At 40.4% G+C, this 25,692-nt stretch overlaps 1 long non-coding RNA gene across 1 annotated transcript in view; it reads left to right on the forward strand.

The window, feature by feature from the left end:
* Positions 1-25,692, forward strand: part of LOC139187312 (uncharacterized) — a 43,885-nt gene continuing 18,193 nt past the window's right edge. Inside the window, exon 1 of the long non-coding RNA XR_011570867.1 lies at positions 1-111. This is a non-coding gene — a long non-coding RNA (uncharacterized lncRNA). The remainder of the gene's footprint in view (positions 112-25,692) is intronic.

The following is a 25,692-nucleotide window of genomic DNA, read 5'->3' on the forward strand; positions in this document are numbered from 1 at the left end:
TCCATATAACCCACCCCTTTCATTATCTTCCACAGTAAGCTTCCTTCCCTCCTCAGTGCCGAAAATGGGTGTAGAGTAGGCTGACCTGGACTCCGGTGCCTGCTTATTAAGGTCAGTGTGGATATTTATACCTTAATTAAGGTATTAAGCACTTAAAGAAGAATTTCAGCATCCCTTTCATGATCTTTGCTTAGCAACAAATAGTTTTGACAAAAATCTCTGAGTATACACATACATACATACATGCATGCACACGCACACACGCACACACACACACACACACACACACACAGAAGCATCCATTTTATTGCCTTTAGCCTAATTCATGTGTAGAGATTTGTACAAAATGTGGTAAGAGCATCACGGAGACCACATGTTTTTCTCAGCCCTCACTGTGTCCCAGGGGCTTCCCAGGTGCTGCAGTGGTAAAGAATCTACCTGCCAATGCAGGAGACTCAATAGACACAGGTTCGATCCTTGGGTTGGAAAGATACCCTGGAGAAGGAAATAGCAGCCTGCTCTAGTATTCTTGCCTGGAAAATTCCATGGACAGAGGAGCCTGGCAGGCCATAGTCCATGGGGTTGCAGAGTTCCACGGACAGAGGAGACTGTGGCTATGGGGTCACAGAGTCGGACATGACTGAGCACAGAACAACAACAGTTTGTCCAAAGAACCAGCTTTCAGATTATCAGCTAAAGAGATTAGTACTTAGTCACATTTAATTAACCAATCAATTAATCAAATACCTATTTTTTTCAAATGTCTATTGGGGATCACTTAATGCAAGAGTTTTTTGATAAAATTTCAGGGTTGAATATTAAATTTCCATATTAAGCTTTCTTTTTTTTTTTTAAGCTTTCTTATTCTTACATTCATTAGTCAAAACTTCATCCTTTTAGCAGTGCTTATACTTTCTTGACTTCTCTTTCCCATCTTGAATCTATCTGCTCCTAATTTTCTTCTTCTCATTTTCTTTTCATAAATCTATTCTGCAAAGCTTTTTTTCAGGCAGCAAAGTAGATTTTGTCATTCTAGGGGTCCATTTGAAAATTATTATTAACAATTATCATATTCCTATCATCTTTACTATAGATTTTTAGCTCATGCTATGTGCCAGAAACTCTAGAAATACTCTAAATGCTACGTGCTAAGCCGTTTCAGTTGTTTTTATTTGTGACTCTAAGGACCGTGGCCAGCCAGGCTCCTCTGTCCATGGGATTCTCCAGGCAAGAGTACTAGAGTGGGTTGCCATGCCCTCCTCCAGGGGAATCTTCCCAACCCAGGGATCGAACCCACATCTCTTACATCTCCTTAACTGACAAGCGGGTTCTTTTCCACTAGTGCCACCTGGAAAGCCCTTCTTTAAAGAGATTAGCTCACATGATCTGCATAACAAGCCTATAAGAAGGGCATTATTATTAACTATCTTTACTTTTCAGCTGAGGTACCATAAACACTAAAATTAAGTAGCCTTCCTGAGGTCACACAGCTGATCAGTAGTAGTGATGGGCTAATGTGACTCCTGAGCCCAGTCCTCCTCTGCAGGTGGGTACAGTGGGTTCAAGTGAGAGCACAGGATCCACGTGCTAAGGCTGAAGGGCCCAAATGGCCAAAAGAGCAGCACAGGCACTGTGCTTTCACCAGCTCTGATGGATGCAGTCAGACCTACCCCTGGATTTCGTTTCCTGCGTATGAGGATGCATAGGGTCTGATCAATCTGCATTACGTCCCATGTGGTCTTTCCAGACTGGCCATTCAACACTTATTGAGTAGTTGCTCTGCAGTACATAGTGTCTGGTATGCTTTATTGTCTAACTGAATTAACCACTTGAAATAGATACTGTTATTATCATCGTGACTTTTAGATGGGAACACAAACTCTGAGGCACAAGTCACCTGCTCAAGGTCACACAGCTAGCAAGTAATGGAATTAAGATTCAAATCTGTGCTAGGGAGATTCCAAAGACTGAAATTTGACTATCACACAGTATGCTCCCAATGAATTTCATTTCAGAGTTGCCTGGCAGGATTTTTAAATTTTATATACATTCTTATTGGCTTCCCACATGGCTCAATGGTAATGGATCCTCCGCCTGCCAATACAGAAGACACGGATTCAATCCCTGGGTCAGGAAGATCTACTGGGGAAGAAAATGGCAACCCACTCCAGTATTCTTACCTGGAGAATCCCACGGACAGAGGAGCCTAGCAGGTTACAGTCCATGGAGTCGAAAAGAGCCAGACTCGACTTAACACTACATAAAATACATTCTTAGAGCCTCTTATGATCCCTCTGGGTAACTACAGGAAAACCAAATCCACACTCTAAAATTATATAAGCTTACTAAAGAACTGATTAAAGCCCAGGTGATTACATGATAAACTACAAGCAAAACACCCTATGCTCTTATTATTCTGCTAACCCAGTCCCACCCGAGTAATAAACTAGAGCTCCCACTGTGGTCTGGATCTCTCCACTGATGTCCTGGTCTGCATTCTTTTGCTACTTCTCTTCTCCACTTTGACCTTTTGTGTAGGAATTAGAATTGCCTTCCTCCAATGCAGAGACCTCAACTCACCAGAGTTGAGATTTTGCAGAAAGTTTCCTCTAACTGGACATAAGTTTTCCTCCTCTTCAATAACTGCAAAATAATCACTGCTTTAAAGATATTGCCTCAATAAAATAGTAAGAGTTAGTCTTCATTTGTTTAAATTTTAAAATATTTGCAGGTAGTAAAAGATATATTCAATGCTTGTTTTGTGGGTTATGAGAAAAATGTTTTGAATATATTATTCAAGAAAGAAAAAGGAGACATGTTTTCCAAAGTGTTTTTTTTTCTCCTCAATTATGTTCCTATTTTCCTTCAATCTCCAGTGATTTTTTTAGGCTCAACTGGGAGTGAAACTCACTTAAATCTATTACATAAAACTTCAAATGCAGATGCACGTTAAAATGCAGAAGATGGTTGTTATCTTCAAACACAGACATCTGGGGATGGAGTAGGGTAGAAGGGAATAATCAGGACAGGAGAGGCTACAGGACAATGACTGGAACCATCCCCTGAACTCTGAGGTCTATCTCCGTTTTCTTTCCCCCAGGCTACTCAATTTTATTCTTCTCTACTGACATCTCCTCTTTTTCCTGGCCTCCAGCTGTTCTCCCTGGCCTGAGCTGGGTTCTTGGACTTCTACTGTCTTATTATACTTTTCCTCAAGGCATTTCATTTGGTGGTAGGGTTTTAAAGTTATATAGGGTTCTCTCTATATGATTCTCAAGTTCCTATCTCCATCGACGATTTCCCTTTCATCTCTAAACTCATATGTGAAACTGTCTAACTTGGAAACCATTTAAAGGTGCAACTTCATCCTTACCTGTTTCTTCCCAACCTGCCTCCTATAATTAAATTATATATTTAAATGCTCAGGTATAAAGTAATGAATGCATCATTCCCTTTATCTCTTCTCCATGTTTCTCTTCCTGATTCAACCCACCAGCAAAGTTTATTGCTTCTAAGTATGTAATATATCCCAATCTGTTTTCTTCTCTCTGTTCCCTCCTCCATTATTCTAATGTAAACCACTGCAATCTCCTGCCTGGACACTGTAATAACCTCCAATAATAGACTGTCACTTGTTTACTCAGAATCTAGAATCTCTAGGAAAGCTCTAATGTTTTTCATGTAGCCACCTTCTTTCTTCTGGCCAGGTGCTTTAAGGGAGTCTGGCTCCATCCCCAGATCCTGGAGGTAGAACCTAATTAATCCAAGGCAACAGTGGTATTCCATTCTCCTAAAGCAGTGACTGCTTAAGGATGGAGCACCTGATCACATTATGGCCAATAAGACATGAAGGAAAGTTTATGGAAGGCTCCTGAATAAGGTTCTTCACTCTTACAAAAGGGATACAGGAAAATATAGCCTCCTTCAACCTCTGGACATTGTTGTGTCTAATCTGATGACCAGAAATGCCACAGCCAAACTGTGACCAGCCAGGGAGGATGGAATGCACTTTGAGAGAAGGGCGCAGCCTCTAAAGTTCTAGATAAGTGGACCCAGAGTCTTGATGGCATACCTCTGCAGCCTTTTTGTGATAGGAGGCAATTCATTTCCACATTATCTAAGCCACTCTGAGGCAGTGTCTTCTTGATTTCAAAGACTTCTGTGTCCATCTGAGTTCCTAGTTGCCAACAACACAGCCCACTAAATAGTTTTTAAGTGTGAAAGAATGTCCTAGAGTTGGAGTGCATCAGATTTGGAATCCAAGGACACTATCCATGAGACATCAGCGGACAGCTTCAATGGACACCTTACCACTTCTGCCACCCCTGGGGCAGACAAAGCAGACCACAGAGACTAAGGCTGGGCTTGAGAGTTAGCACTAGCTCCTCTCGAAGCTGAATCTCCCTCCACCACATATCCCAGAATCAGTTCTCCTTCATGTCATCATTTCCTGAACTGGGTCAGAGGGGTTAGACTGGCAAAGTTCAGGCCACTTGCCTTCACCCCAGCTGTAAGAGAAGCAAGTAAAAAGAGTTTCTGGCTTCCACCTTGGAGTGGCAGGGCTCAGAGTGGGGATGCCTTGGTTATCTATTGCTATGTAACAAATCAGCCCAAAACGTAGCAACTTAAAACAATTGACATTTGGTATTTCATAGTTTCTGAGCTCAGGAACCTGAGGGCAACTTAGCTGAGTGGTTGTGTTTCAAGGTCTTTCATGAGGTTGCAGTCAAGCCAGGGCTATATCACCTGAAGGCTTGACTGGGGCTGCTTTCAAGAAGGTTTGCTGGTTGGCTATTGGCTGGCTGAAATCTTAGTTCCCTGCCATGTGGGCTCTCCACAGGGATACCTGGATATTCTCAAGACATGGCAGCTGGCTACCCCAGAGTGAGTGACCCAAGAGAGATAGAGGGCAAGATATAAGCCGCACTCTTTTACTACCTAATCTTAGAAGTGACTTCTGTCATGTTCTGTTACTTACAGAAACTAAACCTTGGTACGGTGTGGGAGGGGACTACACGGCAGTGTAAATACCAGGATTTGGGGATCATTGAAAGACATCTCAGAGACTGGGTGCCACAGTGAGAAATTCTCCAGACACAGAGTGTATAAAAGAAACTGCATAGACAGAAAACATGAAAAATATTCTTTAGAGCAGTACTTTCCAGTGTTGTTCACATCGTGTCACACAGAAAATGATGCTATCTATTCAGGTTAATGGATGGATCTATTTGTAGATAGACCAACCTTGTGGCTTTGGCCAGCCCTGTCCTTTCCTGGTTACACTAAGGACTGAAGGGATCAATATCTTTTATACCGATGACCTGTTTATGTGCAAAAACATTCTAACTGATGCACTTCCTAAACTGTCTTCCTTCCTCAAATCTTGCCTCTGACAGTATTTTCTCCTCAGAGTAGTTACAGCAATCTTTCAATTCATGAGTTAAATCAGATTGATTCATCGCTTAAACCTCAAATGGCTTCCAGTTGCCTTGGAAAGTAAGCCCAAACTTCTCTGTCTGATCTCCAGTGTATAACCAAGCTTCCCTCTTCCTTTTTGACACCATCGTGAATTATCTTCCCCTTACTCAGTTTGGAGGTCCAGAGTGGCTCAGATGGTAAAGAGTCTTCTTGCAATGCAGGGGACCTGGATTCGATCCCTGGGTTGGGAAGATCCCCTGGAGAAAGGAATGGCAACCCATTCCAGTATTCTTGTCTGGAGAATTCCATGGACAGAGGAGCTGGGCAGGCTACAATCCACGGTGCTGCAAAGAGTTGGACATGACTGAACAACTCACACTTTCACTTTTGCTCAGTTTACCTCTGTCAAATTGTTCTATTTCTACCCCCCACCCCCTGTTTGTTCTCAATTCAGTGATATTCTCTCAGAACTCACTTGTTCTTTCCTCTACCTTAGACATACCTTCTCCCCAGCTAGCCCCTTCCTTTTCTTCACACTTCACTTTAATCAACATATTCTTAGAGAAACTTTCTATATTGACCTTATTTAAATGTTCTATTTCACATTAAATCTATTTCCTTCATATCACTGTCACTACCAGAAACTTTCCCAGTCATTCTGTCAAACCACAAATACTCACTGAACAACAATTATGTGTCAGATACTATTTAGGGCACCCACTATCTGTTTGCTTTTGGGCTTATTTCCATCCCTTATTCCTCATGGGGGTACAGACCTTGTCTGTTATTGCCGAGAATCCAGCATTCAAGACAGTGGCTGACACTTGGAAGTGTCCAGTGAATATTTTTTGAATGAAATAAGGGCAATACTCAGGTCCAGATGGGCCAGGGTACTCATGAGAGCATAGGTCAGTAGCTTGGCAAACACATGACAACCAGTGTCATATGTAAAAGAATCATCTGATAAAGAAGCAGTGGTACATATATACATGGAATACTACTCAACCATAAAAAAGAACACATTTGAGTCAGTTCTAATGAGGTGGACGAACCTAGAGCCTACTATACAGAGTGAAGTCAGAAAGAGAAATATAAATATCATATACTGATGCATATATATGGAATCTAGAAAGATGATACTGATACTTATTTTCAGGGCAGCAATAAAGAAACAGACATAGAGAACAGACTTATGGATGGGGGCGGAGAGGAGGAGGGAGAGGGTAAGCTGTATGGAGAGCGTAACATGGAAACTTACATTACCATATGCAAAATATACAGCCAATGGATTTGCTGTATGTCTCAGGGAACTCAAACAGGGGCTCTGTGACAATCTAGAAGGGTGGGATGGGGAGGGAGATGGGAGAGAGGGGACATGGGTATACCTATGGCTTATTCTTGTTGATGTGTGACAGAAAACCACAAAAATCTGTAAAACAATATCCTTCCATTACAAATACAAATAAAGTGGCAGGAAAAAAAAAAGAATCATGTGAATCAGGAGTTCAGAATCCTAGTGAGCAGTATGGGTCTGGATACACAGGACAGAGCGTAAGACTGTGAAGAATCAGAAGTCAGACGGGAGGAACTCATTCATGGAAACAAAGGTAAGCTTCCCTCCACTGTCAGCTCATTTACTATCGGTCCACAATGCAGACTCCAGCAAGCAAAGTGCAATGACAGCTGTTGAATGGTGTCCCCCCAAGATTCATACCCACCTGGAGCCTAAAAATGTGACCTTATTTGGAAACAAGGTCTTTGCAGATGCAATTAGTTAAGATCTAGAAAGGAAGCCATCCTGGATTTAGGGTGGGCTCCTTCTAAGCAGAGGAGAGAATGCACAGACAGATACAGAAATGACAGAGGCAGAGTCTGGAGTACTGCATTGATAAGTCAAGGAATGCTAAGGAATTGTCAGGAGCTACCAGAAACTAGGAGAAGGAAGGAAGGATTCTTCCCTAGCACTTCCAGAAAGAGTGTGGCTGTGCTGACAACTTGTTTTTGGACTTCCAGCATCTATAAATGTGAAAGAATAATTTTCTATTGTTTTGAGCCACGAAGGTTGTGGCAATTTGTCACAGTAGCACAAGGAAAATAACTGTTGTTTTTTATTTTTTTCTGAGCCTAAAGTGTTCAATAATTCAGCTAAGCAAATTTCTAGCCAACTATTTGCCTAGTATTTGGCAAAGAGCAGGCTATTTTTTTAAATTCTTGTTGAAATCAATATTTGATGATTGGGTGACTTGGCATAAATTTTAAAAACCCTTAGGAGAAATATACCAAAACCTTTCAATGGTTCTGTCTTTGAATATGAAGAGTCAAACGCACTTGAGGAACCTGACCTTTTTCCTGCTGGCTGAAATGAGAATGCATTACCTTTGTCTGTAAAATTATACAAGAACTGAGGTCAAAATGGATAAGAAAACAGAAGGGCCTGGACATATACCTGTAATTTTTATGACAAGGTTGAAGCATTTTACCTTGAGTTTGTATCCAGGATTTAGTTCTTTACTGTCTGTGCTGCTTCTTTGTGTAATGAATGGAGCCCTGGGCCAAGGGCAATATCACCCAGACTATTTCAGATCACTTTAGGCTGACGAATTGCACACCTTATGGATAATGATGACTCTGTCAGTCACGGTGAGCTTTGAAAGTGTCTAAGATCAGGTTCCCATCTTGTGGCAACTCACAATCCTGGATTAGGGAAGGACAGACAGGTGGTACCTGGCTAAAACACAGGGTTATGTAAAGTTTTTTTGTAGAATTACAGAACAATGCAGAAGGATGGAGAAAGTAATTTCATCAAGAAACATTCATTTATTACCTGGTTGTATGGCCATAAGAAAGTGACCTTGTGGACATCAGCGACCCACTGCTAAAATTAATGTGTTTGATGAGATAAGGTCCTTTTGGACACTGACAGTGTAACATTGATCTTGGAGTAGTCTGCTTTCTGTGTGTTAGTCTCATCTTCCATATTACTATGACGGGTAGGAATTGTGTTTCAATCATCTTTCTCTCCTAGTGTTCAGGGTACTGCCTGGGCCACAGCAGGCATCAGTTAACTGCATGTTGACTGGCTGATGACTGAAATTCATCTTTCGCTCCTATTCTTATATCTCAGAATCAGGTAGATATTGCTTGCCTCAAATTGATAAGACTTCAAACAACTGACTTTAAAGATAAACATTAAATCCCTGCAGGGAGCTATTCCTGGCCTAGCACTGTACCTCATGAATCTTGCCAAAGGAGTTGAGAAGGACTGTGTCTCAGTTTTACTCTGATCATAATTTATTACGAAGCTTCCTTTTCTGAACTGATGTAAGCCCCTCACCCCTCCGTGATTCTGACACTAACACCTTGGACATGACCACCATGTGCATGTATGTGTGAATGTGTCTCAGAGATACATTCATAGGAGAGCAGAGTGTGTGTGCACACACAAATACACAAACTGTAAGGGAGTAACTGTGAAATGCAGAATAGTACGTGCACACAAGCATAGGCTTATGTGTGTTGATTAGTCCAGTGAGAAGGGAGTTCTTTAGAAGAAGGGAATGCTCTGCAGAATTCTCAGCCCAACCTCAAACCAGAGGTCTTCCTTCAAGTTAGCAGAGTTTATCCCAGAGAACACGCCTGAGGTGGGGCAAGGGGGCTGGGGGGGTGGGGAGTGTCTCATGCCTCTTGCTACTCAGTACTTGGGCCTCCATCCCTACTCCTGGAGGGAGGATTCCATTCACTATGAAGCTTGAGATAAGGATAATCACAAGAAAACTACCAGTCTCATGAGCTGTCTTTGGTTTGTTTTTAGAGTATTGAGAAAATAGCAAGCAAGCTTGATTTTCTCTACTGAAGAGATGATGTTTTTTTAGAAGAACTGTTGTCTGAAAAAAAACTGTTGTCCTTTTTTCCATAGACAGTTGTTTTCAGTGTAGGACCTGCTCTGCTCCCTGAGGGGCAAGAGAATAAATTATTTGTTTTCCAAAAGAAAAGACAGAACCATAAAATAAAAAACAAAGGACCAATAAGCTGACTTTTCCCCCTGCTTAAGCCATACTTGTCTGAGTGAATATGTATGAAATAAGGCCCAACAGGACTAAGGTGGAAGCAGGTCCAAGTCTGGGCCTCCAGAAACCACCTCATGAGTATTAATATTAATCTGGGATTTTCAGGGAATGTGAAACAGCTGTATGTCACACCACTAACACTGTTTCTGGGTCAGGCTGACTCCTGAGGCAAAGGAACTTCTCTGTACTGAGGAAGTTGAAGGTTTCTTTTCTTGTCCACCAACACCCCTACTCTCCCCCAGCATTTGCTGTTCTATGATGAAACTAATGGCTAACAGAGCAAACCCATTTGTGGAGATGTTGCTGTCTAAGCAATTTATAAAGAATAACTCACTGAATCCTCAGAATAATGCTCTCAGGTAAGTGCTATTATTATCTCTATCTTAAAAGTAAGGAGGCTGAAGCCTGGAGAGATTAAGTCACTTGCCCAAAGTGACACAGCCAGTAAGCAGGAGAAATGGCACTCAAACCCAGGCAGTCTAGAACCTAGAGTTTGCTTTGCAAACTGCAAAACCACATCATCTGACTGACCAGGCCCTGTTGCAGGCAGATTCTAGAAATAGACTTGTAATGTGAATATTATATAAAATCACAGATTAAAAATAGACTAGAACACTGCAATTATGTATTTGAAGACTGATTAATTTTTAGGATTATAACATGACAAATGTAAGGATGGAAAACATTGAGAGTACCTTGTAACAGCCTATGGCTATAATAAAAAAAAGTACTGATCAGAGCAAGGAGGCTTCAGTGCTTTCTGTCTCTATTCTTTTATGCTATCAACTTGATATCTCTGGATACATTGCTCCACCATCTGTCTACATATGCCATCAGCTATGTTGAATCCTGGAAACTGAATTCCCTAAAAGTATGCAGAAAGAGACTTATTAATGAGGAGACCACTGTATGGGGTTGGGAGGGGGAGGAGTGCAAGGACAGTGGCTCTTCTGCAGCTGTTGGCAGGTGAAAGCCCTGGACTGCTAGGCATTCTCATTTAAGGCCCCCTCTGTACTCTGATTAGTGGCTTTCCTTGGGATCTACTGGATTTTTGACCAATATTCCTATGTAACTTTGTGTTTTCATGGGATGTCATTGGGAGGGGAGGAAAGACAAGTCAGGGTTGTCTCACTAGGCTCCACCAAAGCCTTTGTCTCTTCTAAAACATATTTATATACATATCTTAAGAAGCCAGTGGAATCATGGAAATGGATGGTTTGTTATAATATCCCATGGCTTACTGCTCTGTATGATGATGCATCCTTGAACATATCGTTGTATTTCCTAACTCTGACTTGATTAAACATTTGATTCCATGCAGAATCCCAAATCAATCTTTGCCCAAACAATCAACTATTTGTGACACACATTTGATTATTTTTCTAACTGAATTAATTATCTGTCGTTGCATAACAAATTACCCTCCAAACTCACCAACTTACAACACACATTTAGTTTTTCACAGTCTCTATGGTTCAGGAATCCAGGTATTAGTTAGGTTCTGGCATAAGACTTCTCATGAAGTTGTAGTCAAGCCATAAATCAGGGTTACGTTCTCATCTGAAAGCTTAACGGAAGAATCTCCTTCCAAGCACACTCATGTTGCTGTTTGCACACTTCAGTTCCTTGTAAGCTGTTGAACTGAGAGCCTTAGTTTCTTGTTGACTATTGGCTGGAGACCTCCCTCAATTCCTTGCCAGGTGGGTCTCCCCACTGGGCAGTTTACAACACTGCAGCTTGCCTGCCTCAGGATGAGTAACAGAGAATGCCTAAAATGAAATCCACAGTCCTTTCATAACCTAATCTTGGATGTAACATTCCATCACCTTCTAGCTGCATTTTATTCACTAGAAGTTAATCACTAAGTTAAGCCCACAATCAAGGGGAGGGATGATACAAGGAAGTGGGGTCACCGGGGCCCTACTAGAGGCTGTTCACTATACCTATTAGGACAGATGAGAATCATTTGTAGTCAAGTACTTGTAAACTGATGCTCTCCAAACTCTCCCATCTTTTGAGACCTACACTTTTCATAATATCAAAATAAGACGGTTCGTGCAGCTATCTCAATACTGTACAAAGTATTAATTACATCTACCTCTGCCACTAGTATAATCTCTTAGATTTCCATGGAGGGCTTACGTTCAGATGAGTCCATTCATCAGTTCCTCATCATAGCCTGCCCCTGATAGCTTTTCTTCACTTTGGGGTTTGCAATGGATTCTTTTCCTCTTCTTTCATATCCTGAAGTACCAAAAACTAGGTTATTTTATTTAACAGATTTCTATTTAAATTTTAGAGCTCAGTTCAGTTCAGGTCAGTCACTCAGTTGTGTCCGATTCTTTGCGACCCCATGAATTGCAGCACGCCAGGCCTCTCTGTCTATCACCAACTCCTGGAGTCCACTCAAACTCACGTCCATTGAGTCGGTGATGCCATCCAGCCATCTCATCCTCTGCCATCCCCTTTTCCTCCTGTCCCCAATCCCTCCCAGCATCAGAGACTTTTCCAACGAGCCAATTCTTTGCATGAGGTGGCCAAAGTACTAGAGTTTCAGCTTCAGCATCATTCCTTCCCAAGAACACCCAGGACTGATCTCCTTTAGAATGGACTGGTTGGATCTCCTTGCAGTCCAAGGGACTCTCAAGAGTCTTCTCCAACACCACAGTTCAAAAGCATCAATTCTTCGGCGCTCAGCTTATTTCACAGTCCAACTCTCACATCCATACATGACTACTGGAAAAACCATAGCCTTGACTAGACAGACCTTTGTTGGCAAAGTAATGTCTCTGCTTTTGAATATGCTATCTAGGTTGGTCATAACTTTCCTTCCAAGGAGTAAGCATCTTTTAATTTCATGGCTGCGATCACCATCTCCAGTAATTTTGGAACCCAGAAAAATAGTCTGACACTGTTTCCACTGTTTCCCCATCTATTTGCCATGAGGTGATGGGACCAGATGCCATGATCTTAGTTTTCTGTATGTTGAGCTTTAAACCAACTTTTTCACTCTCCTCTTTCACTTTCATCAAGAGGCTTTTGAGTTCCTCTTCACTTTCTGCCATAAGGGTGGGGTCATCTGCATATCTGAGGTTATTGATATTTCTCCCAGCAATCTGGATTCCAGCTTGTGCTTCCTCCAGCCCAGTGTTTCTCATGATGTACTCTGCATATAAGTTAAATAAGCAGGGTGACAATATACAGCCTTGACGTACTCCTTTTCCTATTTGGAACCAGTCTGTTGTTCCATGTCCAGTTCTAACTGTTGCTTCCTGACCTGCATATAGGGTTCTCAAGAGGCAGGTCAAGTGGTCTGGTATTCCCATCTCTGGAAGAATTTTCCACAGTTTATTGTGATCTACACAGTCAAAGGCTTTGGCATAATCAATAAAGCAGAATATAGAAGGTAATTACAGTCTTATTGAAAACATGCTCAAATTTCATAGAAGGTATCATTGTTCCTAGAAATATATTGGCCATTCTCCCTCTTTAGGTGCTTATCAATGGTGGGGAACCTGTGTACTATGGTATTCTATCTTAACCTCCTGATAGATTGCTGGGGCTCTTTTCCCTCTCCAGCTTTGTCATACATATATTACTTCCTAATCTTCTGGAAACTCAAATTTTCTTCTTTGTTTATTTTGGGATCCTTGTGCTAGGTGGGACCATCTTAATCCACCTCTGAGATTTTAGTAAGGTTGATTCTTGAATGAGAAGAGGTTGAAGCTTCCATCCATTCAATTAAATGGGGCTTCATGGGCCCCACGTAAAATTTTCCACTTTCCACTCAAAGACCAGATAATGTCCACATACCTAGGGACAATGAGAAAAGGCAGTTTTGGTAAAGACACAAAAATACCTACAATGCCTTTTCCTCAGGGTGACATGTGCCTACTCCTCTAATATTTACACAATCAGGAAGGGCTTTTCAAGCAGTGAGTCAAGAAAATTCGTTTCGTTGCTAATTTCTGTGCCATCTAGATGGAGAAGAAAATGGCAGTCTCTATTCCAAAATGTTTTTGGAGTTCTCTTTCAGGCACCGGTTACAAGAGTGTAATCTCATTTCAGAAAGAAGAAAATACCTATCCATATAATATATATAAAACAAATCTAGAGGAAAAAACAACTGGTAGAGAAGCTATATCTGAGGAGTGAGGTTATTTTGAACGAGTTCTGTGCTGGGGAAATAGAAGGACTAAGTAGAGGGATTTTTACTTTATATAGTGCACATATGGCTTCCCTGGTGGCTCAGATGGTAAAAAACTGCCTGCAATGTGGGAGACCCGGGTTCAATCCCTGGGTCTGGAAGATTCGTTGGAGAAGGAAATAGCAACCCACTCTAGTATTCTTGCCTGGAAAACCCCATGGACAGAGCAGGCTGGTGGGTTACAATCCATCGGGTCGCAAAAAGTTGGACATGACTGAGCAACTAACACAGTGCCTATATATGTAGGTTTTTAAAAAACAAATGTAGTATTTTTGTCATTGTATTTAAAAGTTAGTAATAAAGCATCCTGGCTTTAAAGAAAAGAACAGGCAAATAAACAGATGTCAGCTTCACACTATTCCCCAGCAATGCTAAGTACCAGAAAATAATGGAACATATAGTATATAATTTTGATGGCAAAATTTTGCACAAACAGCTATTTTTCCATTCCTGTGGTAACAGAAGGATATCTTCTAGCATTTAAAGGCTCAACAAGTACACCATGCTCATACTCATCAGGAAGAAAATGTGTACATATGATATCTGAATTTCTATGTTTTATTTCAGTTCCTTAGGTAAAGACTCAAAATAAAGAAACAAAGAATGTATGTCAAGTATAAAATGACTGAAGAAGGTAAATATCAGTAAAACAGAGAATTCATTAATCCATTCGACAAGTATTTAATTGAATACCAATTCTGTATCAGGTATACTTCTAAGGTCTTAAATGAGTCATCAGCAAATGAAACAAAGACCTCTATTAAAAAACCCAGAATTGCCAAAGCAATCTTGAAGAAAAAGAACACAACAGGAGGCATAAACCTCCCAGACTTCAGACAATACTACAAAGCTACAGTAATCATGGGCTTTCTAGGTGGCACTACTGGTAAAGAACATGCCTGCCAATGCAGGAGAGATAAGAGATGCGGGTTCAATTCCTGGAATTAGAAGATCCCCTGAAGGAGGGCATGGCAACTCACTCTAGTATTCTTGCCTGAGGAATCCCACAGACAGAAGAGCCTGGCAGGCTACAGCCCATGGGGTCACAAAGAGTTGGACACGACTGAAGCCACTTAGCATGCATGCACATAGTGATCAAAACAACCTGGGATTGGCACAAAACAGACAGACAGATCAAGGGAACAGAATACAGCCCAGAAATAAACCCACATATCTATGGGCAATTAATCTCTGACAAAGGAGGCACGTATATACAATGGAGAAAAGACAGTCTCTTCTGCAAATGGTATTGGTAAAGTCAGGCAGCTGCATGTAAATCAATGAAATTAGAATATACCCTTACACCATACACAAAAATAAACTCAAAATGGCTTAAGGACTTCAATATAAGACATGATACCATAAAACTCTTAGAAGAGAACATAGGCAAAACATTCCCTGACATAAACAGTACCAATATTTTCTTAGGTCAGCCTCCCAAGGCAATAGAAATACAAGCAACAATAAACAAATGGAACCTAATCAAACTTATAAGCTTTTGTACAACAAAGGAAATTATAAACAAAATGAAAAGACAACCTACAGACTAGTAGAAAATATTTGCAATAAGACCAATAAGGGCTTAATTTCCAAAATATATGAACAGCACATACAACTCAGTCACATAAAACCAAATAACCCAATCAAAAAAATTGGAAGAAGACGTAAATTTCCAAAGAAGGCATACAGATTGCCAACAAGCACATGAAAAGATGCTCAACACAGCTACAATGAGGTAACACCTCACACCGGTCAAAATGGCCATTATTAAAAACTCTATAAATAACAAATGCTGAGACAGTGTGAAGCGTGGAAAGAAGGAAAGAAGGGAACTCTTCCACACTGTCAGTGGGAATGGAAATTGGTATAGCCACTGTGGAAAGCAGTATGGAGGTTCCTCAAAAAAGCTAAAAAAGGATTACCATATGATGCAGCAATCCCACTCCTGGGCATATAACTGGCAAAAGTATAATTCAAAGAGATACATGCACCCTCATGTTCATAGCAAAACCATTCACAATAGCCAAGACATGGAAACAACCTAAAAGTCCATCAATGGATGAATGGATAAAGAAGATGTGCCACATATAAGCAATGGAATACTGCTCAGCCATAAAAAAGAATGAAATAATACCATTTTCAGCAACATTGATATAAATAGAGATAACCGTATTAAGTGAAGCAAGTCAAAAAGAGAAAGGCAAATACCATATGATATCACTCCTATGTGGAATCTAAAATATGACACAAATGAACTCATCTATGAAACAGAAACAGACTCACAGACAGAAAGAACAGACTTGTGGGGGCCAAGGGGAGGTGGGTGGGAAAGGGAAGGAGTGGGAAACTGGGGTTTGCAGGTGCAAACTAGTAAATACAGAATGGATAAGCAGCAAGCTCCTACTGTATATACAGGGAACTATATTCAATATCCTGTGATAAACCATAATGAAAAAGAAAGTAAAAAAGATTACATATATATGTACAACTGAATCATTTTCCTGTACAGCAGAATTAACACAACATTGTAGATCAACTACATTTCAATTAAAATAAAACAAAACAAAAAACAAAACAAGGCTCTCTGCTCTTATAGAACTTACATCATAACATGCTAGCCAATCCCATTAAAAAAACGATTCCTGGTAAGAGGACCCTAGAATATAGGGAACGTGGGTCCCTGTCACCATTACCACAATGACACTTCAGAGATAAATGTAAAAAATCTTAAATAAACCAATGAAAACAATACACTACTTTATTAGAAACATAATATTCCCAAAATAGTATGTAGTTTTTAATCTGAGAATATAAGATTCACTTATTAATAGTAAATTTATTAATATTGTCCATTAGTAATAGGTCAGAGGAGAAAAGCAACATAATTGTTCCTGCAGATGCTATAAAATTATTCAACAAAATTTAATATCTATTCCTTAGGAAAGTCTTCTTAGAAAATAAGCAAGGGAGGAAATTTCCTTAACATTTCAATGAATAACAAAATCTAGAGGCAGCATTCTGAAATATATATTTTCAGAAATATATATATACACACATATATATGTTTATATTCAGGAACAAAATACCACCTTTAATATCTTCATTATTATTTAATTACACTTAGTAATTTTGCAAAACAATAATAAAGCTAAGGAAAATAAGCTACAGTTATTAAAGAGAAAATATTTTATAAATTATTGATTTGGCAGCCTAGAAGACTCAAGAAACTTTAACAAATATCATTCAAACTAATTAGAGAAGTTAGGAAAATGTCCAGATGCAAAGATAAACACAAAATATGAATAGCTGCTTCTTTTCACCAGCAGTAATTTAGTCAAATTACAAAGATGAAAAAATTATAATGGTGAAATTATTTTATTCTGTGTCATCAAAAGTAATTAGGCAAATTTATAAGTAACTTTAATAAGAAATCAGTGAAAAACAAATTAGAGAATTGTGTGTTATCTATATGAAGAGAATTAGAAAATATATGGAGAGATATAAAAGGAGAATATAAATAGATATACCATATTCCTGAGTGAGATGTTAAATATTATGAAGGTATTTAATTTTTTTCAAATAATTTAAAGGCTTAATGTGATTCCAATACAATTTTTCTCGAGTTCTTCTAAGTTTCACTGGACAAAGTAAAAATATAGCTCATTTTTAAAGTATATAGTCTTGAATAGTATGAAAATTCCAGAAAGATAAATAAAATGAGATGAGAAGAGTCATGAAGAGAAATTTGTCTTACAATATAATAAAGCCTACAATAAACCTTTAGTTATCAAGATGCTATGTATCTAGGGCAAGAATTGACAGTTTGATCAATGGAGTAATATAAACATTTCAGAAACCAATACTCTTATATGTAAGAATTTAATGTATAGCTAAATTTCCACCAAAAATGAGTAATGTAAAGGGAAAAGTATTCAATAAATGACTCTGGAACAATTGGTTAGGTATTTGGGGTAAAATAAAGCTAAATTGCGGAGAAGGCAATGGCACCCCACTCCAGTACTCTTGCCTGGAAAATCCCATGGACGGAGGAGCCCGCTAGGCTGCAGTCCATGGGGTCGCTAGGAGTCAGACAGGACTGAGTGACTTCACTTTCACTTTTCACTTTCATGCACTGGAGAAGAAAATGGCAATCCACTCCAGTGTTCTTGCCTGGAGAATCCCAGGGATGGCAGAGCCTGGTGGGCTGCTGTCTATGGGGTCGCACAGAGTCAGACACAACTGAAGCGACGCAGCAGCAGCAAAGCTAAATTGAAATGACTTAGTGATGTGCTTAAAATTAAGACAAAATAAAACTAAAGCAACATAAAGTAAACTAAACTAGAAAAAAACTGTAAATGAGCATTCTGTAAACCCTCAGAAGAGGAAACTTTTTCTAAGAATGAAAAACACAGAAATCACAAAGCAAAAAACAGTGGATTTAATTACTTTAAAACTTGTTTCTTGTAAATTACCAAAAAATAATATTAAAAGAAATTTGACAAACTGGGTAATTATTATTGATAGATTTAGTATTCTTGACAAATGAATGGATAAAGAAGATATGGTATAAATACACAATGACATATTCTCTGTGTGTGTGTGTTGGTCACTCGTGTATGACTCCTTGCAATCTCATGGATATACTTCGCTAGGTTCCTCTGTCCATGGAATTCTCCAGGCAAGAATACTAGAGTGGGTGGCCATTTCCTTCTCCAGGGGATCTTCCAAACCCATGGACTGAACCCGGGTCTTCTGCACTGTAGGCAGATTCTTTACCATCTGAGCCACCAGGGAAGCCCCCAATGATATATTACTCAGCCATTAAAAAGAATGAAATAATGCTATTTGCAGCATGGATAGACCCAGAGTTATCACACTAAGGGAAATAAGTCAGAAAGAGAAAGGGAAATATCATGCTTTCACCTATTTGTGGAATCCAAAATATGGTTCAGTTCAGTTCAGTCGCTCAGTCGTGTCTGACTCTTTGCGCCCCCCATGGACTGCAGCACACAAGGCCTCCCTGTCCATCAACAACTCCCGGAGTTTACTCAAACTTACGTTCATGGAGTCGGTGATGCCATCCAACCATCTCATCCTCTGTCGTTCCCTTCTACTCTCGCCTTCAATCTTTCCCAGCATCAGGGTTTATTCTAATGAGTCAGCTTTTTGCATCAGGTGGCCAATGTATTAGAGTTTCAGCTTCAACATTAGTCCTTCCAATGAACATTCAGGACTGATTTCTTTACAATGGACTGGTTGGACCTCCATGCAGTCCAAGGGACACTCAAGAGTCTTCTCCAAAACCACAACTCAAAAGCATCAATTCTTCAGCACTCAGCTTTCTTTATAGTGCAACTCTCACATCCATACATGACCACTGGAAAAACCAAAGCCTTGACTAGATGGACCTTTGTTGGCAAAGTGCTGTCTAGGTTGGCCATAACTTTTCTTCCAAGGAGTAAGCATATTTTTATTTCATGGCTGCAATCACCATCTGCAGTGGTTTTGGAGCCCAAAAAAATAAAGTCTGACACTGTTTCCACTGTTTCCCCATCTATTTCCCATGACGTGATGGGACCAAATGCCATGATCTTCGTTTTCTGAATGTTGAGCTTTAAGCCAACTTTTCCACTCTCCTCTTTCACCTTCATCAAGAGGCTTTTGAGTTCCTCTTCCCTTTCCACCATAAGGGTGGTGTCATCTGCATATCTGAGGTTATTGATATTTCTCCCAGCAATCTGGATTCCAGCTTGTGCTTCTTCCAGCCCAGCATTTCTCACCATGCCTCAGCATATAAGTTAAGTAAGCAGGGTGACAATTTGCAGCCTTGACGTACTCCTTTTCCTATTTGGAACCAGTCTGTTGTTCCATGTCCAGTTCCAACTGTTGCTTCCTGACCTGCATATAGGTTTCTCAAGAGGCAGGTCAGGTGGTCTGGTATTCCCATCTCTTTCAGAATTTTCCACAGTTTATTGTGATCCACACAGTCAAAGGCTTTGGCATATTCAATAAAGCAGAAATGCATGTTTTTCTGGAACTCTCTTGGTTTTTCGATGATTCAGCGGATGTTGGCAATTTCATCTCTGGTTCCTCTGCCTTTTAAAAAACCAGCTTGAACATCTGGGAGTTCATGGTTCACGTATTGCTGAAGCCTGGCTTAGAGAATTTTGAGCATTACTTTACTAGCGTGTGAGATGAGTGCACCACCCTTGTGGCACAAAGTGAAGAGGAACTAAAAAGCCTCTTGATGAAAGTGAAAGAAGAGAGTGAAAAAGTTGGCTTAAAGCTCAACATTTAGAAAACGAAGATCATGGTATCTGGTCCCATCACTTCATGGGAAACAGATGGGGAAACAGTGGAAACAGCAGGAATCCCTTAGAAGAAATTGAGTAGCCATCATGGTCAACAAAAGAATCCGAAATGCAGTACTTGGATGCAATCTCAAAAACGACAGAATCATCTCTGTTCATTTCCAAGGCAAACCATTCAATATCACAGTAATCCAAGCCTATGCCCCAACCAGTAATGCTGAAGTAGCTGAAGTTGAATGGTTCTATGAAGACCTACAAGACCTTTTAGAACTAACACCCAAAAAAGATGTCCTTTTCATTATAGGGGACTGGAATGCAAAATGAGGAAGTCAAGAAACACCTGGAGTAACAGGCAAATTTGGCCTTGGAATACGGAATGAAGCAGGGCAAAGACTAATAGCCTTTTGCCAAGAAAATGCACTGGTCATAGCAAACACCCTCTTCCGACAACACAAGAGAAGACTCTACACATGGACATCACCAGATGGTCAACACCGAAATCAGATTGATTATATTCTTTGCAGCCAAAGATGGAGAAGCTCTATACAGTTAGCAAAAACAAGACCGGGAGCTGACTGTGGCTCAGATCATGAACTCCTTATTGCCAAATTCAGACTTAAATTGAAGAAAGTAGGGAAAACCACTAGACCATTCAGGTATGACCTAAATCAAATTCCTTATGATTATACAGTGGAAGTCAGAAATAGATTTAAGGGCCTAGATCCGATAGATAGAGTGCCTGATGAACTATGGACGGAGGTTCGTGACATTGTACGTGAAATGGATCAAGACCATCCCCATGGAAAAGAAATGCAAAAAAAAAAAAAAAAAGGAAAGAAAAACATCTACTTCTGCTGTATTGACTATGCCAAAGCCTTTGATTGTGTGGATCACAACAAACTGTGGAAAATTCTTCAAGAGATGGGAATACCACACCACCTGACCTAAAAGGAGTACGTCAAGGCTGTATACTGTTACCCTACTTATTTAAATTCTACGCAGAGTACATCATGAGAAACGCTGGGCTGGAAGAAGCACAAGCTGGAATCAAGATTGCCCGGAGAAATATCAATAACCTCAGATAGCAGATGACACCACCATTATGGCAGAAAGCAAAGAAGAACCAAAGAGCCTCTTGATGAAAGTGAAAGAGGAGAGTGAAAAAAGTTGGCTTAAAGCTCAATATTCAGAAAACAAAGATCATGACATCCAGTCCCATCACTTCATGGCAAATAGATGGGGAAACAGTGGAAACAGTGGCTGACTTTATTTTTCTGGGCTCCAAAATCACTGCAGATGGTGATTCCAGCCATGAAATTTAAACGATGCTTATTCCTTGGAAGGAAAGTTATGACCAACAGCATATTAAAAAGCAGAGACATTACTTTGTCAACAAAGGTCCGTCTAGCCAAGACTATGGTTTTTCCAGTGGTCATGTATGAATGTGAGAGTTGGACTATAATGAAAGCTGAGTGCAGAAGAATTGATGCTTTTGAAATGTGGTGTTGGAGAAGACTCTTGAGAGTTCCCTGGACTACGAGGAGATCCAACCAGTCCATCCTAAAGATCAGTCCTGGGTGTTCATTGGAAAGACTGATGTTGAAGCTGAAACTCCAATACTTTGGCCACCTGATGCGAAGAGCTGACTCATTGGAAAAGACCCTGATGCTGGGAAAGATTGTGGGCAGGAGGAGAAGGAGACGACAGAGGATGAGATGGTTGGATGGCATCACCGACTCAATGGACATGGGTTTGGGTGGGCTCCAGGAGTTGGTGATGGACAGGGAGGCCTGGCATGCTGCAGTTCATGGGGTCAGAAAGAGTTGGATATGACTGAGTGACTAAACTGAACTGACCTACCTCCTAAGAAATCTGTATGCTGCTCAAGAAGCAACAGTTGGAACTGGATATAGAAGAACCGATTGGTCCAAAAGGTAAAGGCTTTTGTCAATGCTGTATATTGTCATCCTGCTTATTTAACTTATATGTAGAGTACATCATGAGAAATGCCAGACTGGATGAAGCACAAGCTGGAAACAAGACTGCCGGGAGAAATATCAATAACCTTGGATATGCAGATGATATCACGTTATGGCAGAAAGTGAAGAAGAACTAAAGAGCCTCTTGATGAAAGTGAAAGAGAAGAGCAAAAAAGTTGGCTTAAAACTCAACATTTAGAACACTAAGATCACGGCATCTGGTCCCATCACTTCATGGCAAATAGATGGGGAAACAATGGAAACAGAGACAGACTTTATTTGGGGGGGCTCCAAAATCACTGCAGGTGGTGACTGCAGCCATGAATTTAAAAACACTTGCTCCTTACAAGAAAAGTTATGACCGACCTAGACAGCATATTAAAAAGCAGAGACATTACTTTGCCAACAAAGGTCCATCTAGTCAAAGCTATGGTTTTTCCAGTAGTCATGTATGGATGTGATAGTTGGACTATAAAGCAAGCTGAGCGCCGAAGAATTATACTTTTGAACTGTTGTGTTGGAGAAGACTCTTCAGAGTCCCTTAGACTGCAAGGAGATCCAACCAGTCCATCCTAAAGGAAATCAGTTTGAACCATTCTCAGAGAAATTATTTTATAATATTGAAAAATATTCACAGTAGAAATAAAAATTAGAATGAAAAGTCACTTACAAAGCATAATCATAAATTTGTATGTATCTATGCACACACATATGCAAATACTAACATGTACATACATAATAATGACTATGGGAAAATATTCAAAACCTAGTTTTATCTTTATGGGTGGATTATGACTATTTATTGGGGCCTCCCTGGTGGCTCAGCTGGTAAAGAATCCACTTAGAATGCAGAAGACCTGGGTTCGATCCCTGGGTTGGGAATAACCCCTGTAGGTGGGCATGGCAACTCACTTCACTATTCTTGCCTGGAGAATCCCCGTGGATGGAGGAGCCCAGCAGGCTACAGTATATGTGGCTGCAGAGTAGGACACGACTGAGAAACTAAGCACAGCATGGCATAGCACATTACTATATTTGGGGCTTCCCTGGTGGCTCAAACAGTACAGAATCTGCCTGCAGTGCTGGAGACCCAGTTCCATCCCTGGGTCAGGAAGATCCTCTGGAGAAGAGAATGGCTACCCACTGTAGTATTCTTGCCTGGAGAATTCCATGGACAGGGGAGCCTGGCAGGCTACAGTCCATAGGGTCACAAAGAGTTAGACACAACTAAGCGACCAACACTTTCATATTACTATATTTCTCGTGTTCTCTTTTTTTGGTAATTTTGAAACTATATTTTTATGAAAATATATTTTCCTTCCATTTTATTTATATAAATAAATATCTCAATAATATCCTTTTATTGAGATATAATTGAGATACAGCACTGTATGAGTTTATTGTATACAGCATAATGATTTGACTTATGTACACCATAAAATGATTGGCTTTCCTTGTGGCTCAGCTGGTAAAGAATCCGCCTGCAATGCAGGAGACCTGGGTTTGATCCCTGGGTTGGGAAGATACCCTGGAGAAGGGAAAGGCTACCCACTCCGGTACTCTGGCCTGGAGAATTTCATGGGGTCACAAACAGTCTGACACATCTGAGCAACTTTCACTCACATCATAAAATGATTATTACAAGTTTACCTGAATAGCTATTATCTCATATAGATACAAAATAAAATGAAAACAAAATTTTTTTCTTGTTTAGAGAAATCTTAGGATTTACTCTCCTGACAACATTCATATATAGCATGTGTGCATGCACGTGTGCTAAGTTGCTTCAGTCGTCTCTCTTTGCAAATCCATGGATCGTAGGTCACCAGGCTCCTCTGTCCATGAGATTCTCCAGGCAGGAATACTGGAGTGGGCTGCCATTTCCTCCTTCAGGGGACCTTCCTGACCTAAGGATCAAACCCATGTCTCTTACACCTCCTGCATTGGCAGGTGGGTTTTTTACCGCTAGTGCCACCTGGGAAGCTCCCACATATAGCATACAGAAGTGTTAATTATATTTATTATGGTGTATTAAATACTTAACGACGCTAGTACTCCTTTATCTTAAAACTGGAAGTTTGTATTTTTTGGCTGCCTTCATCCAATACTATATTTTTATCATTTAATTTTGAGATGAAGGATAAGGGAATACTTCTAAACTCCAGGACACATCCATTCATATACTTTCTGAGCAAATATTTACCAAATGTCTACTAGTACCAGACACTGTGTCAATTCCTCAGAAAGCAAAGGCTGAACAAAGTAGGCATGCTTCCTTCCCCCAGTGACCTGCAGTCCAGGTGCCTCTCAAGATCTCTATTTCTGGTTCTCAGCTTTTCCTTTTCTAGTATTATCTCAGTCAGAATAAATAGGTAGCATTTTCTTATACTCAGAAAAAAAAAATAGCTTGCTTTCCTGCAAAGAAAACCTAGTAACCAGTTCTCTTCACTTCCTATCCTTTTGCTCTCAAAGGCAGCCCTCCCCTGGAGCTAACTTTTTTTTTTCTGAAAGATGACTGTGTCATCAGCAGCAGCCAAATTGCCAAATGACACCTTCCTTTCTCTCTGATGTGTTATCAGCCCAGGAGCTCAGTTTAGCAGAGATCTGTGCTGAGGTCCCTAAAGGAATGAATTGTTTTTTTTTTTTTAAATAAGCTCTAAGATGAGTTCTAGGAAGAGCTGCAGTAAACCATTTTCCCTCAAGATTTTGCTGTTATTTCTACAATATTGTGCATGTGTGTGTGTGTGTGTGTGTATCAACAATGCACTAGTGCATAAGTGCTCAACACATAATCTATGTGCACTATATTTCCCAAATGAAATTTTAAAATTTATGAAAATATTTTAATAAATGATTCCAAAATTAACCTTCACTAATGCTGCTGCCTTTTTAATTAGTGATTAGCTGGGAAAAATTTTAAAGCATATTTTTCCTCCAGTTGGAAACAGCTTTTGTCAGGAAATCAGTCAACATTTACTGAATCCCTTCTAAGTGGCAGAACGATCCTAGCCACTGGGGATATTGAGAGGAACGAGGCAGTCTTTACCCTTATGTCCCTACCAGGGTTGAGTGTAGAGTGTAGAGTGTAGAGAATAGAACAATGTTTTGAGCTAAGGGTTATGTTTATGGTTTGTTCAAGAAGCACTGGGAACCAAAGGAGAGATCATCTCACAAATTTTCTTAAGGTTCGTCTAGCCAAGGCTATGGTTTTTCCTGTGGTCATGTATGGATGTGAGATTTGGACTGTGAAGAAGGCTGAGTGCAGAAAAGTTGATGCTTTTGAACTGTGGTGTTGGAGAAGACTCTTGAGAGTCCCTTGGACTGCGAGGAGATCCAACCAGTCCATCCCAAAGGAGATCAGTTCTGGGCGTTCATTAGAAGGACTGATGTTGAAGCTGAAACTCCAGTACTTTGGCCACCTCATGCGAAGAGCTGATTCATCGGAAAAGACTTTGATGCTGGGCGGGATTGGGGGCAGGAGGAGAAGGGGACGAGAGAGGATGAGATGGCTGGATGGCATCACTGACTCGATGGACGTGAGTCTGGGTGGACTCCAGGAGTTGGTGATGGACAGGGAGGCCTGGCGTGCTGCGATTCATGGGGTCGCAAAGAGTCGGACATGACTGAGCGACTGAACTGAACTGATGCTAAACTTGCAAAAATGTACAGAAACTTGTTCAGTTCAGTTCAGTCGCTCAGTCATGTCCGAC

Source organism: Bos indicus, chromosome 15 (genome assembly GCF_029378745.1).
Source record: "Bos indicus isolate NIAB-ARS_2022 breed Sahiwal x Tharparkar chromosome 15, NIAB-ARS_B.indTharparkar_mat_pri_1.0, whole genome shotgun sequence".
Lineage (NCBI taxonomy): Eukaryota > Metazoa > Chordata > Mammalia > Artiodactyla > Bovidae > Bos > Bos indicus.